At 38.0% G+C, this 15,632-nt stretch overlaps 1 long non-coding RNA gene across 1 annotated transcript in view; it reads left to right on the forward strand.

Annotated features, from left to right (window-relative positions):
- The first annotated feature begins 320 nt into the window (after positions 1–320).
- The window catches only part of LOC131573914 (uncharacterized), a 42,846-nt gene continuing 27,534 nt past the window's right edge, over positions 321–15,632 (forward strand). The window contains exon 1 of the long non-coding RNA XR_009276294.1: positions 321–1,176. This is a non-coding gene — a long non-coding RNA (uncharacterized LOC131573914). The remainder of the gene's footprint in view (positions 1,177–15,632) is intronic.

Below are 15,632 nucleotides of genomic sequence, written 5' to 3' on the forward strand. Positions count from 1 at the left end.
CAGCACTTCAGTGATCTGGATATTGAAAAGTTATAACACAGGTAGGTCCATTGTCCATTATTAGTTATCAGCAGATAGCTTCTCAACATTTGTATGTTCCACTTACTGGATTGCCTAGAAATTCTCAGTTTCATGAAGAAATTAATGTGTGACTTTATATAACACGTACAGTTTTAGCTTTTAATGTAGCAAGCTGTTGATATTTTCAACAGTACTGAAGTAACTCACATTCTTAGTAGTTTTACTAAATTTCTGGATAAAATTTTCATGATTGTGTGGCTGTCGTCAGTTCAATGCTTTTGAGTAGCTCATGTGTAATGAAAAAAAGGTGTTTTATTTATTCTAAGATCATGTAATTAAGTATTAAGTGCTTTTGGAGAAGTTTTCAATGGAACCTTTTTATGACATTTGCAGTCATTGCTGCCCAGTTATTTTTAAAATTCTGTCCGTCTATGTGAAATTAGTCATAGTTCTCCATCAAGGTTCATGTCAATGCTTTTCTAGAACTGCTTTTAACTATGCATTTAGAGTAGTAAACATTAGGATCATTCTCAACTGCTGCATATTTTACTCAGTCATTGCTCTTTGATGCATTTAATCATCGTCACATTTGTTGAAGAGATCACCACAGGAGAGGGCAGAATATCATGCTACTCAGAATCTGGTTTTCAGAGACTTAAGGAGTAAAGTAAGGGGTTTTAGCACTAGTGCCACTTCATATACCAAACCCAACTCATAGATGCAAAGTGAAGAGTAGCTGAAATCTTAATTTATCACTGCATAGTCTTTACTTATGCCTTTTTCATGCAAGAAAATCCCTGAATAGATGCCTGCTGAGATTAGAGAGGCAATTTTTTTACAGATTTTAAAAAATGTACTTTAAAAAAAATTGTTGTTCATTTGAGTGGTGTACATTGAACAAGATGTGCTTTCATGTGTCATTTGTGGAATTTTAGCCTTGCTCTTGAACCTAAAGGCACTGCTGAAAAGCTGTAGGACTGCATTGTCTACTGAGGCTGATACAGTCTGTGTACTTAAGCTGTGATAAAGTTCATGATGATGTGGTTAAAATGTTCTTTTTTTCTGCACACTTTTAGACAGAGAGCTGTCTCTAAAAATGAGAAGAAGAAAAATGTCAAGCAGATAAACCAAAAGAAGAATTGTTTTCAGCTAAAGGTAATAAAATTTCTCTTGTCTACGTTAGGGGATTAGAATGACTTTTTTTTCTATTTGTGCCTTTTTTCCTGCTGGCTTTTCTTTCTTCTAAATCTCAGACATGAATGTGCAGGGAGCACTTTTGAAACTTTCTATGTGTTCTTTTCACTTTAAGAACATTAGTACTTTTTAAGCAAAGTTAGTAGAGTTTAAAAAGTTTCCCTGTAAGGTGTTTGAAAGATGTAATCAGAAATTACTGAGTTACCACTAAAGATTAGATTATATGCCCTTTTTATTGTAGATTTAAATCATGCTCCATTTCAGACTTGGAACAGAGTTGAATAGAAATTTCTGTAGTTAAGCAGAGTGTGCTGTGTTTACACAATGTGTTCATTATGCTTTATAATACATATGTATGTATGTGTACTGGCATGTCATATGCATGCATGTGTATGTGTGTATTTATGTGTGTACATGTAAATGAAATTATCCAGACTGTCAGGCAAGACCAAATCAGTCCCTCAGGATGTGATACTACTATTCTGCTTCAGGAAGTTTCAAATTTGTTTGTGCAAGAGCACAACCAGCAGAACAACCAGTGTGGGCCCTACACAGCACATACCATGACTGCTACAAGTGGGCATACTTACCATGTGTTCTATAGCACAGAAATTCTGCTGCAGAAGCAGCAGGCGAGTAGTGAGGGTATGCATGTGTGTTACGGTGTATCTGGTCATGTACATAGGGTAGTTCAAGTCTAGAACAAATGTAGAAGGAATCAAAGGGAGTTCTTAAGTTTCAACAAAGGTGTGGCATCCAGATAGCACATTCCTCCCAGTGTTATAATATCATTTGCTCCTGCAGTTTGGAGAGGCCTGCAGCAATCATGAGCAGCTCATTAATCAGCCACTGTCACAGATTATAAGATCAGTGTCTACCCTCTTTAAATAAGTCTAGACTTAGATTTCATCTTCAGCTTTTATCTAGTAGATAATTCTTCCAAGGACACTCATTCACATGGGAAGAAATATGAAGTATGTTAAAAGAATTTATTACAGAGGGTGTGAACATTCTGTGTCAAAGCTAACTCCTAGTATTCCAAAGTATTTGCAATACTTGAGTTGAAAATAGTACGTTAACCCTCTAAGGCATAGTTTGTGCATGTATGTTATAAACTCTTCAAAGTTCTGGCTAGTGAGTACTATCCTTTGATTGTAATTTCTGAAGCATATGCTAATAAAGCTTTTGTAACAATAACAAGCTGAGAATATGGTGAAGTTTTCTTGTTGCATAATATAACCAGTTTCAGAAGAACATGGAAAGTTTGTTATTTTTGTAAGGAACTTATACATCAAATTGTTGCTTCTTTATTCTGGCAACTGCTAATTGATTTAACATTTTCCCTTAAGCATAAGGGACTTTGTGATATCATCTTTGGCTCAATTCTTTTTAGTATGTTAAAAATTCTGAAGCCAGTTTTAATTTTTTTTTAAATGTGTCTCTTCCATGTAGCTTAGAAAGACAAAGTTAAAAAATATAATTGTGAGGATATAGTTGTAAAGGTTGTGTTTTCCCCACATATAAATGTTAATAATACATCTGTAGGCTCGTGTGAAAAGAGTTTGACTCTCCATCTTTTGTGTAATAAATCTTTACTGCTGGGACTGTTGTCTTCAAAGCTGAAGTATTTTTGGAAATGCATGTGAGTATCTCGAGCTAGTGACCCCTGAGGGTGAATGGTTCATGTTGTTCTGTAGTTACCATCTTTTGACTACTCCATCCAAGTAGAGGTGAAAGGAGAAGAGAGCCAGGGAGCATGTTGCTAAGAAGCAGTGGGTCTTGAAAGAGTGTATACTAAAGAGATTTTGTAGGGTGGGTTCAGGCTGCAGTCTTAGGTCACAGTTAATTTCAACACAGTCATTTCTAATATCTTCATGAGCAATACCACAAACTAGGTCTTTCTGTATTGGTTAGTTACAACATCTAAGTTCTGTACCCAAAAGACTAGTAGAGATTGTAACCTCCAAACAAGATTCCTAGAGTGTCTGTATAATATATGAAAGGAGGAGGGAGCCACAAAAACAGCAAAACAGAAAGGATTCTGTCTAAGTTACTAGATCATAAATGAACAAATGGACATGGATTTTTTCCACTTTGAGTGGAATGAAGTTCCTGTCTCCGTTTTGGATTTTACAAATCTTATCTGATGTCAGTCCTTTTTTTGAAAAAGGGAAGGGGATATGCTATGGCACTTCCATCTATATAGCTGCTCAGTAGTTGAAGGACTCATGAAACAGCAAAGCAGCTCAAGTTTCTTCTCTCTCCTTTCACTTAATTGACCTGAGCCAAACTTTCCTACAGTAGTGACCTGTTCACTGGATTCTTTGAAGTTACACATGATGAAATTTCTCTAATTATTTATTCTACAAGTTAATTTATTGGGGTGTAGAGATAATGACGTCTAACTAATAGTTTATGGAGGTAAGGCCTGTCTTGCAGTTCCTTCATGCAGCAAGTATCACACTGGTTTTATGTTACTGTAGCAAGAATGGAGACCTGCTCACCTTCCTATTGTCCCCAGCATCTTCTTTGTTCAGACTCCTGTCTACTAAACATAAAGATCCTTAATGAGTCAGACTCCTTAGAAGATGTAGAAGGTTTAATGCATTCATCCCAAAAGGCCTTGGACACAGCACTTCCTACATGCGGTTGCCTAATACCGTCACTTCCTGATGCAAAATCTCAGCAGGAATTTTGAGAATCTAAATTTTGGGCTAGGACACCTATGTTGCTGTACAGAGATGTCTTAGTTTTGTAACTGTGTTTCCAGTCAGCTTTATTCTTCAGGATTCTTAGTTAAGCTTGAAAGTACTTCCTCAGTGTAAGCAAGGGCTATCAGAAAGTCACTTTTCAGACATTGGTACCATATCATGGATCACATAATGAAACTGAGTTGCTGGTTTTCAAAGTTACAGCTTTTCAAAGTAGAAAAGGCAGTCATGAGTGAGAGAGAAGGAAACACTGGCAAATGAGAGGAGGAATGATGTTGGAGCAACAGTGGTATAGCTACAGTTGGCTGTGCTAAAAAAGTTGTATGAAGCTGGTTATTGCAACTCAGTAGCCTGATTCTGCCAACAGACACAAAGTGGCTGTGTACAAGACAGAGCTTTTGATCCGCACTCTGTGTGTGTGTGTGTGTATGCATGCGCACTATGTAAAATATATATCCACGTGTCCACTCTTCTTCTAGCACATAGTTTACATAGTTTTTAAGGTTATTCATAGAAGCTTTTAAATCACTGATTCAATTTTTTGAATAGTTCACTCAAACCACATCCCCACAGGTATGTGTGTTTAGAGTTACAAAAACATTTTGCCCTATACATGTTTTTATATTTTGTATAATTACAGCATATTTATCTGAAGTATTTCGCAAGTATAGTTTTGTGTAATACTGGTAGGAGATTAAGTAATAGCTGCTTACTAGTACTATTGCACAAGAACATCAAATGTAATAATGATGGTCTGAGATTTGAGGTACCAAGCATGGTTTTGGCTGCTTTGCTCCTGTGACCTTTATGCTCTTCTGGTTAATACAGCAGTGCAGTAACGATGCACATGTTTTCCTTTACACAAATGCCAGTAACCACTTGAGCAGGGCACTTGATTCCAGTTTTGATGGGCGGTGCCTGTAATGGACAACGGTACTGTATCCAAGCCAAGTTGGCTATCTTTGTGCTTTACAGTGCCAAAATCTTCAAAGCTTCTTCCTTTTAGAAGTTTAAAGCAATACAAGTTTGTGTTTCTTCATATCATCAAACTTAATTATTGGCAATAAGCAAATGCTGGCAGGAGCGGCACATCACATGGCTCCGTTTCTGCTTTAGAAAAGGTCAGCATATGGCATAAACACTTTGCTGTATTATGCAGCCTTGTACTCTGATCACATAACACATGCTTGAGAAAGCATTATGCAATGTTAGACTCACTGATTAATGACTGCTTGCACAAGAAGTTTTTCATTACCCTGAATGCTAGCATCCTGGGAATGATTAACTTTGTGACATAACTCTCATCACATAAATATGGAAGATTCAAACATAGCCTCAAAATAACGTGTTTCAGAAATAACTGAAGACTTTCTTGCTTAGTGCTGTGTACAGTATTTGATTAACAACTGCTTTAAACCTTCAGAGTTGAATAGAAAAGCCTATTTGTGAGAACTGAAAACAAGATTTATTTCTGGGGTTTAAAGTTTTACCCAAGATGAGTTTTTGCACACAGCAGCATCTCATTTGCAATGTTTTTCCTCTGCTTGTGTAAGTTTGAATTTCCTGAGAAAAATCTGTGCCAACTATTTTCAGTTCAGCCAGTGAGTTAAACAGAACAAGTCGAATCTAGCCCTTATTCAGACCAGCAACTGTTGGTGTATGTAAAATGACTCAGTCCAGTGTGTTCAGTCGTACAGTACATACAGTTGTATGCTTAAATCAGCATAGTGATACCTCATTAAATTCACAATAATTGCCGATGTTTCTGCAGGCAGAGTTAGAAAGCAAAATGTGTCCCAAATGAAGTGTCTTGCAAACTTACAGCCTGAACATTGCTACAAATTCATATTTAACATTTTCATGTTCTATTGATTAATCATTCCATTTTCAAATTATGCAGATTCCTGTGTTAAAAAGCATGACAGTACATCACTCATATTATCATCTTCAGGATGTACAGAAGAGGAAAAGCCTATAAAAAGAAATGTTCCTTACCATATTCCCTCACATATGAAGATTCATCCCTGTTTTTGAAGTAATTGCTACAAGTTATCTATGTTTCAACAGCTTTATTAAGGAGAAAGTCGGTTTGCCTGCTTGGAAATTCAAGATCAGTGTTCACAAGGAAATATCTATATTAAACTCCCACTTACTAATTTGCCTTTAAATGTCAGACTAAAAAAAAAAAAAGGAGACATCTGCTTTTTATGATTCTCTCTCCTTTAAGTAATTCTGCTCATGAACTGCCACACTAAATAAAGCTACTTAAAGTCCTTGTAATAGGGAGGATGGTTTAGGATGTCACCACATTAATGCATCTGTGCCATGTCTTCAGAATTAATCTGCATTGAGAAAAAGTACAGAAGGTAAACATTGACCTTCAATATGTTTACTTTATTTTTTGCCTTTTCCTGCATTCCAACTCCTGCAAGCAGTAGCAGAGGCTAAAGGAAATGGTCTCTGACTAAGCATTAGCTACCAGTGTGCCCTCATTATAGCTGAGGGCTCTTATTCTCGCCTAGCCTACGTGCAGAGCCAGCTACTCTTTCAGCTGTGATGACGAAATGCCATGCATTTCTTCCTGGAATAGTACGCAGATAAGAGGCCACTTGTTATGCTGAGGTTTCAGATGAACTCCACTAAGGGTTTCAAAACACTCAGTCACAATTATATCAGGTTTCTTTAGCAACCAATTCATTTCAGACACTTTTAAGATAAAAAGGGAAGAGATGTTAGTTTATTTTCCCTTGTGGTTTCAGTTTAAACTTTTACAGGATATGACTGGATAGTTCATGCATGGCCTGAATTTATTAATTTTAAAGAAAAGTAGATCAAAATGGATCTGTTTCTCTCTTGAAATTCACATTATTTGTAGTCCCCTATGTGTACCTATAACTTCAGAGAAGGAACAGAAAGTCTCGTGACTGTGATATGCTGCTTGAACAGTCCTGCTGTGCAGACTCAATTCCTGAGTGCCTTGAGCTTATTCTGGGTCCAGCAAAAGCAGAGAGTTTTGAGAATCTTGCAGCACCAAAGGTTAATTCTTGCTCCTGGAGTTGGGTTCAGATTCTAGAACATAGGTGCATAGTATGAGCCCAGTTGGCATAAGTGTTACTTAGAAATGGTGGGAGAACCTGTTTGTGAGATCATCTTGCAGCCTTGGCACACATTTAGGTGATTCCATGCACTTACAAAAGCAACTTTAGTGGAATAGAAAAAATCATAAAAGTGTCCCAACTGTAAAAGAAAGAGGAATCTATGAAGTGTTTGTTTCAAACCAGGTAATACCATTAGAACCAGCAATAACTGTATGCTATTGAAGAAAGGAATAAATTGTCTGCAATAAGAAATGGATCCTATGCAGGTTAAATAGCTTTCTTTGCTCAGCCGCAGACTAATGAAACATTTAGAATCTGTGATATGCCCTATTTCCATTATATCTGAATGGCACTTTAGATAGATTGAGTCAGTAGGAGGAAGATTCTTATGATGATAAATCTTGAGTAAATCACAACCTTCATATTAAATAAGTATTTAATATGAAAAAAACTAACCCAACCCGAAGTGGCATCCCTCTTTTATCACTTCCTCTGCAATTCTCAACGTTTACTAGTATCTCATTAACTGGGAACTAAAGGCTCAATTCAATTTCCTTCTAAGACAACAAAATTTTCTTTTTCCATTTACATAATGGAATTTGGATCAGGTCCTGCTTCTGTAATCTTATTCCTTTAATGCTTTCCAAATAAATGTGTAATTCCCAGTGAGATCACTAGGAATCTTGGCTATTCATAATCTGTTCCTTCTATTTTTTCTGCAACTGTTCTTCAGTAAAGGGGGTCCCCTTTGAAAATGTGAAAAAGTGTCCAAAGAACACTAAAGTTTTCAAACCCACTGCTTGCCTTAATCACTTTTTTCGTCCCTTTCTTGGAAAAGTTCCTTTCTTTAGTTACTGACTACTGACTCAGAAAAAAATAAGAATCAATTTCCCTGACAAATAAAATGTTTCTCAGTTGTTTACTAGAAATAGAGGATTCTTGCACATTACTTTGAAAAATTCCTGTCCCTGCCAAAGTAGCATATATCAACAAAGCATATGTTTCTCTGTGATTTTTCTGCTCTCTTTTTGTCAAAATGTTAGCCTAAATGCTGTTGCTACAGTGGCCACTAGCAGGCCTTTTAAGTTTCATTTCACAAAAATTCTAATCCACCAAGTATAAACACGAATAATGGACATCTTCTTGTTTGAACTGTTGCTGTTGTGAACTCTGATTTTAAGTAACTACAATAAGACAAACCTGTTAAAAAATGGTACTTGTTAAATACTACTACTTCCAAAATGTCTTCATTTTGTAAACTTGTTTGTTTATAACATATCGTGTCATTTAAAGTATCTTGCAGTGTCTTATCTCATTTTATATTTTAGAAGATTTAGTCTTATTCTCTGAAAAAGGCATTGCTTTTTAAATAGAATATCATGGGGGAAAAGAAACAAACCAAACTGCCTTTCTTGAAAATGTTACTAAAAAGGTAAGTGCTCTTCTGTGGTTCAAAACATGGAAATGTTTTAAACTGAAATTACTGCAATTACAAACTTGTCATCTTTATTGAAATCACAGAACTAGGGAACACCGTCCCATCAGCCCGCATACTAGTAATACTTATTTTCTCTTCTTTGGCCTTTGCCACCTTCTGACCATTCTTTCATACAATCTCTGCTCCCGCTTCCCTAATATTCCCAGCTGAGGGAAGGGGATATGTGCCATCTAGTCTTGGGTATGTGCTGTTTGTGTCTGGAGCCCTCTCAGAAAGTGTGATGACCAAGTTGCGGGAACTTTAATTCAGAAAGGAAGTGGAACAGGGTCTTTAGCCTGAGCCTTTTTTCTTTCATCAAATCACTTTTCATGGAAAACTAATGTATCTTCCTTTTCCACCTTTTTCAAGCTCAGTTTACATTGTGTAAGGTTCCAAAGATACAAGGGTAAGGACCAACTGATAGCAATAGTACCGTGTTGTTTTCTAAGGCTATTGGTGCATGGGTAGAGCATAGGAGATGGGGTTTTGACTTCCTGGGGAGTCAGTCATCTGAGCTGTCAGGGCCACAAATGCTGAGGATGGGGAAACTGCTGACAGGCTTCAGCCAGTGAGCAAGTGTCCGCATCCAGAGCCATCTTGAACTGACATAGTGATTCACTGTTAGCAGGATCCAAACTAGCTGGATGCAAACAAGCTCAGATTTCTTTACACACATTTGCAAGTAATGCTAACATGCTAATTGCAGAATAGCTCTAATGGACATTAAAAAAAAAAAAAAAGTCCCTGTGAAATAGGATAGTTCTTAACTAAACTAAACCTTAACTAAATCAAATTTAAAGAAAGAAATGGGGAGAGCCTTTATTGTGCTGTAAATATCAGCAGCTTTACTCTAAGTCATAAAAGCAATAGCAATAGCATTTGCTAGTCAGACATTCATGACTAGAATGTATACGGTTTATGCTGGTGATAACTGATAAATAGGTATATTGAACACTTACAGGGGTGTTGTGACCCTGCAGTATTGTTTGATGAAATAAAAAATGTTTACAAGTAGCATGTGACTTTAAATCTTGCTGTGAAAGATCTGAGAGTTGCGAGTAGGCTTTTTATGCCTATTATCTATTCTTCAGAGAATTATTTAATTTCTAGAAGCAGATGGTGATTTTTAAGCCCATTCCTATTTTGGTGTACTTTAAAAATGGAAAAGAAGACCTAAAAATAGACCTAAGTTACCATATCCAGCAAAAAAAATTACGTTGTCAGCTCTTTACTCTGCTGTGCTGAAAACAAATCTGTCAGCAATTTCTTTGGGTTAAAGTATCTGAGCACTGTGGGGGGAGCAATTTTTGTAGTTCTCTGGTGGGTTTTGGTTTGGTTGGTTGGTGGCTCTTTTTAAAAGAAAGCATTTAAAGTTGTTTTGTAAAAGAGTCCATTTAATGCTTTACATATCAAAAAATTACCATCTGCTGTTATAAAAGACACTCTACCAAATTGATGAAACCTACACTCCAGTTAATGTTGTGGATCAACTGCATGAATTAGACTTTAGAGTCTGAATCAGTCTGAAATCAACATCTTCAGGTCTGCTGGAACAGACATTTAAAAACAGCCCATTTTCTGTAATTACCAAAATGAAAATGAGAGTGACAGTTATTCATGCAGAAAAAAAAAAGCACTGGTAATGCATCTGAGTCAAACAGGTCTCTTATGCTTGCCTTATAATTTAATACATTTCTTGTATCAAAAGTGTTGTGTGACAGTTACTGAATGGGAAAGGAATAAGACTTTTGGATTCCCTGTGCACCTACAGGTGATTGACATAACAAGAGACTGACAGGATAGTATTTTCAGAAGTATTTTTAGTATAGGTTGATTTTGGCATAACTCTTGGCATAAGACCAAAGTGTAAGGGTTCAGGTAAAAGAATGTGGTATCTGTTATCTCTATAACTCATGAATGTATTCTAAAAGGATGGATGCAGAAAACCAAAACCAGGTTTCTAAGGCAGGTATTTCATTTTAGTGACCTCAATGCAAAATATTTTGATGGGCAGCATTTGTATCTGAGGTACAGCTCCCTAGAGTCAAATCCTGTGAAGTATTAAGAATTCTTATTCTCTTTTGGAGATTGGCAATATCAATAATTCCCCAGATCTACTTTATCTTACTAATTAAGTGCTGTGAATGCTCACTTCCTGTCTGGAGGGGCTCAGATAGATGTAATTATGCATCATCCCTGCTGACAGCATCAACTCCTTTCCATTGACTCTTGAGGAGGCCCCATAGTTTGGTCCTTATTCACATATGTTACATGCTTACAGCAAGCAGTGTGGCACTTCTTTGTCAGAGTTCAGCATACGTTCCGTAGCAGACCTTTCTTCAAGGCCCCTGAACTTCAGTTTTAATGTTCAGTTGGAAAAGCTCTCTCTGTAAGTATATTATCAGTAATGTTGGCAAATGTGGCACTGCAGTGTGGGATCCATTGGACTGGAAACCAGTTTGTCTGAAGTACTCCTGGAGAGAAGCTCTGGAGCATGCAAGTTGTCATGTAAAGGAAAGGCGGGAGAAGAGCCTCTAATACACATTTTGTTGTAGTGCACTGAAGAGTACACCTACCTCCTGTGTAGGTGTGGGCTGAAGACCCTGAACTCTACCCTGACCTGTGGGTTCAGCTTTCAGATCCATCTTACACTGCCCAGCACTGAGTGTACAGTGCAGTATGAGATCCTACCCACAAGAGCCTGATGCTGCTTGCTACAAGGACAGGTAGATTGTATGTGCAGGACACCAGCAAAGTGTGCTAGGGTCATGCAAGTGCTGTAGATTACAGACCATTTCAAGGAATGGTCATATCTGCTCTGGTGTCAGTTTGTTGCTCTGTGTTTCAGATTTATAACTGTATAATAAGTGGTGCCACACACGTCTGTGTGTTTGCTTATGTTGTAGAGTCACACTGTGGCCTGACCTGCATTTGGCCCTGTGCAGAACCCTAGAATTGGATGGGACAGACTGTGAGCTAGGGGGGGAAACAAAAATACAGGGAAACATTCAGATTTCTTTTTAGAGTGGTGAGCTAGTAAAATTTTTTTCTAAGAAAACCCTTCTCTACCTTTTAATCTTGCACAAGCTTGACACTTTTTGACCACAATTATCATTGTCTCAGTATTATCTTCTGAGGCTGAGTCTGAACCTTCTTATTATCTTTCTTATCCTCCAAAACCTGATATTTCTGTTGTCTTTCTATGCAGTAACAAATTAATTTCTTGCTCACACCAACTCTTTGGTGAGTATTAAAAGCCCACCTTTCCTACACAGATTTGCTATCCCACAATTCTGAGATGAGAGAATCCGTGGGATGATGGAAAGTGAAAAAATGCCTGATGCTGCCACGACAGGCATGTGATTAACTGTGATGCTTGTGCTGAGGCAATAAGCAGGCTGGTGCTTAACTCCACTGAGGGTTAACTTCCCTAGACACAACCATATGGTCTGTGAAGATTTTGAGATAAACTTTTGGTTATGCAGTCAGCCACTGTCTTGCTAGAATTAAAGAAAAGAGGAAGATGAAGTGTGAAACTGCTTTTCATATGAATATTGTCATTCAGATCACCTTCACCTGATGATGATCTTAGGAGTAGGAAAGAAGTCACTAAACAAACAATTACATTCTTGGAAGTAGGATTTGCTTTAGAAACATGAATATTTGGCATGTTTCTACATTTTTCTCTTCAAGTTGATTTAAAAGCTGAGTAAAAGAATCAAAATCAAAGTTGAGGATATTGAGTTGCCCTGGCTTAGCTGAAGTCAACGAGATTTACATGTCTTTGTAGAAGAGAAGGCAGAAGATCTACCTCCCTAAAAAAGAGGCACAAATACTGGGTTTTAAGATTTAAAGGGGTTTTCATTTGAAGAGAACAGGAAATAAGCAGAAATTAAACTACAGAAACTTTATTGTATCTAGTATTTTTTTTGTAAAAGGATGTAGACTGATGATGTATTAGTTGTTTTGTGTGTTTATCTGTGTGTATCTATACAAGCACAAGGATATGTAAATGCTTTTCAACATCTCCAAGTCTCCGCTATCTGTCAGTATCTCCAGGTGCATGTAAGTCAGCTGAATCCTACAGCCTTAGTTGCATAACACAGACATATTACAAAATATTACCACACCAAGATCGTTTACAGTATTTCATAACAAAAAGAAATACTATTACGGAACATTTTTACCCTTAAGGGAAAACTACTACTTATTTAAGACATTGTCTGTATGTGTGCTTGTGTTTGTTGTGTGGGGGTACATGAACCTTATTATGGAAAAACATAGGGGTGGATTAAAGCAGGATCCATGGGATACAGCCCCAAGGTCAGAGGAGTTTCAACAGACAAGAATGTCAGAAGCTATGCAGGAAGCACCAGCATTGTTGATTATAATGGGATTATTGGGCTGATGTTGACCACTTAAGTTGAGGGGAAATAATCTCTTTTGAAGGGAAGGCAGCTGTGTGAAAGATTGTAATAGGTGTGGTCAGAGGACTTTGGTGAAGAACAAATATTTGGGTCTCCAAGTGAAATCCAGACATGGGTGTTAAACCTGCATTCTCTAGACTGCAAGTAGATTGCTGGCTTCTGATAAAAATTAATTCAGTTACCTGTCTCCTCTGTTCAAATCTATATTTGTTTCTTGCTGTAAGGCAATAGTACAATTACTTGGCTACTGCCTATGCCTTTCCTTGTTGGCAATTTTTTCAGTCTATGAAATTTTGGTACTGTTTTTTTTATTTTTCATGACTGGTGAGAGGACCTATGTTCTTGTTCCTGCTAGTATGGTTGTTTCCATACTTCATTTAGTGACCTCAGGTGGGTGTCCCAGTTTCCTTCTCATGTAGGTTCATTTTTTTCCACGTGTTCATGCATGTCCCACACCCACACCAGTGATTTGCTGGTCACTAATGCAATTTCAGTGATTTTGAAAATTTGGCCCTTTAGGCTGAGGCACCACTCAGGATGCTTTCCTGTGAAATGAAGACCTACAACACTTCAGGAAAAGAGGCGGTGACTTATGATTATCCCATATCCAGGGTAAAACACATACCACTTGCAGCTGTGCTGAAAAACAAAGTGAAGAAAGTGGTGGTTATTACTTTTAAACATCAGCCTGACACAGTGAGTGGAGTATACTGACATGTGTCAGACTCAACCTCTTCAGGAGCTGATAGGAGGAACACCTGGCTGCTATGTGTTAAGTGCTTGGGCATGAATGAGGTGTCTAATCAGCTTGGTTGAGATGGTTTTAAGTTATTCTGGAGTGCCGAATCCAGCACAATCCTGTAAGGGCTCATGTGTTTTCATGGACCAGACTAGGACGGAGCATTTTGGGTTTTTTAGTTCTGAGGATTTTAACTTGGATACATAGTTCTCTTGTACCTGAGAGTCAGAATTTGCTTGAACAAATAGGATTTGAAAAATACTGGTTTTTATAAACATTTAGGCCAAATTCTTTTATAGAATAGGGTTTATTTCTCAATATCGTGGCTCCCCAGAGATAGGCTCAAGCCTATCTGAGTTCAAAATGTTTTTGGACAACGCTTTCTGGTACATGGTGTGATTTATTCTTGGGGTGTCCTACATAGGGCTAGAAGTTGGACTTGATGATCCTGATGGGTCCCTTCCAACTCAGCATATTTTGTAATTCTATGATCCTAATGGGATGGAATATGAGATACAAAAGACAAAGTACAAGGAACTCTGCTAGAAGATGAAAATGATGGCTGGTGTACAGGTGGGAAATGTAGCACATTGTGGCAATGGACCATAAAGATTTTAAAGGTAAAATGTGCATGTGGTCTGAAAAATAATTTTTCAAAGTGCCTTTTAGGGCTTTTTATTCTTCTCTCCAGAATTCTACATTAATACAGTGAAACTAAAAAATAAACCCCAAAAACCCAAACCAACAGAGAAACCCCTACAAATGATACTTGGTATCTTCTATGCCTCTGTCCTTCTTGGGACCCTTTATCCTCTGCCATTCTTGGGACCTTCTACCCCTTTCAAGGAAAGCACGAGGGAATCTTTGCAGAGGGCAAACTAAGCTCTGGGTGGCAGCCAAGAGGACACTGTCCACAATCTCCCTTTCATGGTTCCACTGCCTTAAATTCTCACCTGCTGAGCTGGAAAAGGGGAGTTAGCTTGATGGAATGGAAACTTCACTGTTAGTCAGAGGAGTTCCCCTCACAGGTCAGGAAGTCCCTTTTTGGTCAGGTGTCCTAAGGCAAACTGGGAGCAAATGTGTGTTCTGCTGCCGTCTTTCTCCTCCAGCTGAGTTGTCTGTTGAGAAAGGGGTCTTTATGGTATGTGGGTTCATACCTAGAGCTTAACAAGTGAAGCTAGAAATCAGGATACACAAGATGTTTCTGAGCTTGCTGTGGCATTGCATATGCAAAAAAGACTAATAATTCACCCCAGGATGGCAAGACTTAATTCCTGTATGCCATCTTGAGGCTTTCTAATTCAAAGAAAAGTAGTAAGTATTGCTTTAGCAGGGCTGTGCTGGGAAATAGTTTGTGCTTGTGCACATTTACTTGTTTCTGCATAACACAGGCTTCTTGTGAAACACATCAGAAGGGATTATTATGGAAGTGCACAACTGAAAGTTCTATGTGATTTTGTGGCAGCAAGCACCATCCAAATATTTCCCACACCTCTGTTCTATATCCTACATCCATCGCTACTTTGTGGGTTCCTATATACCCTTCCTCCCAAAGCTCCTTCCAGGTGCCCCCCCCCATCTCAGCAAGACAATTTTTGACTGACTGTCCACGCAGAGGACAGGGGGCTTCCATCTGTCTGACCATGTAGGACATAATTTCACTCTGTAGAGGTGGATCAAAGTTCTAACTTGATGTACTGACCTGTTTGTCTTTCAAGCCTGGTATATCACATCTGACTTTCTAAACTTACCCTAAACACAAGCATACCTCTGCAGATAGGAGAGAAGCCAAAACTCCGGGATTGGTCAAATTACCCAGAGCTACTAACAGAGGAGTCTTTATAAAGAACTTGAAATCTGGTAAAGAACTTGCATCTGGTAGTCAGCTGGGATTAATTTATGAGTGATTGAAGGGAGCTAGAGATGCAACAGCTGAGAGAGGTCTTGCTTATGTAGTACATATGA

The sequence above is a fragment of the Poecile atricapillus genome, chromosome Z (genome assembly GCF_030490865.1).
Source record: "Poecile atricapillus isolate bPoeAtr1 chromosome Z, bPoeAtr1.hap1, whole genome shotgun sequence".
Taxonomy (NCBI): Eukaryota; Metazoa; Chordata; class Aves; order Passeriformes; family Paridae; genus Poecile; species Poecile atricapillus.